This window comes from Artemia franciscana, chromosome 15 (assembly GCF_032884065.1).
Source record: "Artemia franciscana chromosome 15, ASM3288406v1, whole genome shotgun sequence".
Taxonomy (NCBI): Eukaryota; Metazoa; Arthropoda; class Branchiopoda; order Anostraca; family Artemiidae; genus Artemia; species Artemia franciscana.
Window position 1 is genome coordinate 32,255,758 of NC_088877.1, and position 2,603 is coordinate 32,258,360.

Genomic DNA, 2,603 nt, shown 5'->3' on the forward strand with positions numbered 1-2,603 from the left:
TTAAATATATTTCTATACTTTCAGCTTGGTTCTACTTTTATTAGCTGGTTTTGAAAGAGACCTGTGTTAGCTGTTTTAAAGAAATACTATTCTAAAACAGCTGAAAGCCAGCCACCTTAGGGGACCAACAAAGACTACCCAACTCCTCCTCCCCCATTAAATATTTTTCTAATTAAATGCTTTCACTGTTTCTATTTTTATTAGTTGATTTTGAAAGAGACCTGTGCTAGCCATTGTAAATAAATATTAGTTTAAAATAACTGCATAAATGTTGAGTTTAATCATAAGCAGTCTAAACTGGAAACTATGCTACAAAGCATTTTGCAGCATAGCTTCCATACTATAGTACTTAGAAATGCTAATTATAGAAGTGTATCCATTTCTGGTTGACCCTTCTCCTCCATGGGGCAAACTAAAAATACATAAAGTGGGCTTGCTTATAGGTAACATTACCTATAGAGCAAAGTATATTAGTCCATTAGCCCTGCAGGCAGCAGGGTGAGGTCTGTATTCTATATTTATTTAATAAGCCTTGTTTGGGGTTTTTTTTTAGTTTTATCACTCTTTGTTGAATAAGTACAGAATACAGAACTCACCCCACTGCCCATAGGGCTCATGGACTAATATGCTTTGCTCTATAGGTAATGTTACCTATAAGCAAGCCCACTTTATGCATTTTTAGTCTTGTTGGAGGGGGACTTTAGAAGGCTAAAAAATGGATGTGCTTCTCTAATAATGACAAAGAAACAATATGCAATCATCAGACTCTTGCTATATGCACTTTAGACAGCTTGTGACAAAACTAAACATTTACCAATAACTGAAAGCCAGCCACTTTAGGGGACCAACAAAGACTACCCAGCTCCTCCTCCCCCCATGAAGTATTTTTCTAATTAAATACTTTCACTGTTTCTGTTTTTATTAGGCTAGTTGATTTTAAAGGAAAGAAGCCATTGTAAGGAAATACTACTCTAAAATAACTGAAAGCCAGCCACTTTAGTGGATTTTGTACAGTTTTGGCAGCCAATAAATCTATGTCATATCATAGCCTATAGGATACATATCATAAAGAAAGATTTAAAGGAAATGGGAACTTCCTGGGAGGGTGTAAAGAGGGAGGTGTAGAAAAGATTGGGGTGAAATTCTAGTTGATTGACTTCTTGCTATCTCGGAAAGGGTTTAGGTTAGGAAAAATAAAACTTTCAGGGATGGGTCTACAGGCTAAAGTATGTCCCAGGAAGGTATTTTAAAGTACCCACCTCCATGCCTTCTCCCTCTAGAGGGCCCTGAAATTAGCCTGGATGACAGGTCTATACCTATTGAAATTTTGACAAAACAACATTTTACCTTAATTTTCAGTTACCAGTTGCTTTTTCTCTGACTTTAGTTCGGAAAATACAACTCCTGTTATTTGAGTAGAATTTTGAGCCATATCAATATTTTTTTTCCAAAATTTAGGAAATGTGTTTGCATATCTTTAAAACCTTATAAAATCGCATTGAGCAAAGTTATGAAGCTGAAAACAATTTTGTTGTAGCCTACTTCAATTAAGCAGAGGATCTATTTTGCAAGGTTTCACTTTTACAACACACATATTTTTAAAGGTCATCAAAGGTCAGGGCCCTCTAGAGGGAGAAGGAGTGGAGTGTAGTTGCTTCAAAATACCTTCCCAGGACATAGGCCTACTTTAGTCTGTAGATTCATCCCTGAAATTTTCATTTTCCTAACCTAAACCCTTTCTGAGATAGCAAGAAGTCAATTAACTGGAATTTTACCAAGATTGGGATGGAAGAGGAGCATGTGTAGCTGTGTTTACTTGAGGCAGCTTGGTGCTGTGGTGAGTTGTTAGTAGTAGGCCTAAAAAAATCCTTAAAGTTTTCTACAGCAAAGACTATCCAAGTATTATAGGAGAGAAGGGCTGAGACACAATTGTGATGTAGATACATCTACATCATCCAGAATAAGAAAATACATCTTGCATCCAGATAACTAAAAATAAGAGAGAAAAGATTTCAAACCTAAGACAAGGCGTAATTCGAAGTGCTTTATTCACAATTTTGAGCATTTTGAACTTTAGTTTTCTCAGATTTTTCTAAACTTAACTGAATTTGGTGTCAGGCTAAAATGTCAATTGGAAGTGCTGTAAAAAAAAAGTTTTGAATATGTATTGCTAGACATTTTGTATTGACTTTGTATAGACTTTGTATTGCTAGAGTCTAGGTTATATATAGTTTATGGATGATCATCTCAGTATTAGCGTAGTTTCTAGACTTATTTTGTAAGATGAACATGGCTGCCAAATTGACACAATTGACGAAATGATGACACAATCGACGAAAATGTCACGTTTTTCAATAAAAAATGACACAATCGACAAAAATGACACATTTTTCAAAAAATGACAAATTTTTGTCATCCTAGTCTTGATTTTTAAATGGTAATAAAAGAAAAGTAAAATTTCAATTTTCTACCTCCAGAAAAGCTACAAATTAATGGAAGGGAATAGCGCTGCCTAACGGTGGCAGTAGTACACAAACAGTGCAGAATACAGGACAAATGCCATCACCGTATTTAAAATTTAAACCACGCGAAAAAAAAAACAG

At 35.1% G+C, this 2,603-nt stretch overlaps 1 protein-coding gene across 1 annotated transcript in view; it reads right to left on the reverse strand.

The window, feature by feature from the left end:
• Positions 1-2,603, reverse strand: part of LOC136036368 (chitooligosaccharidolytic beta-N-acetylglucosaminidase-like) — a 579,146-nt gene that overhangs the window by 297,113 nt on the left and 279,430 nt on the right. The gene's annotated exons all lie outside the window — the stretch shown is intronic.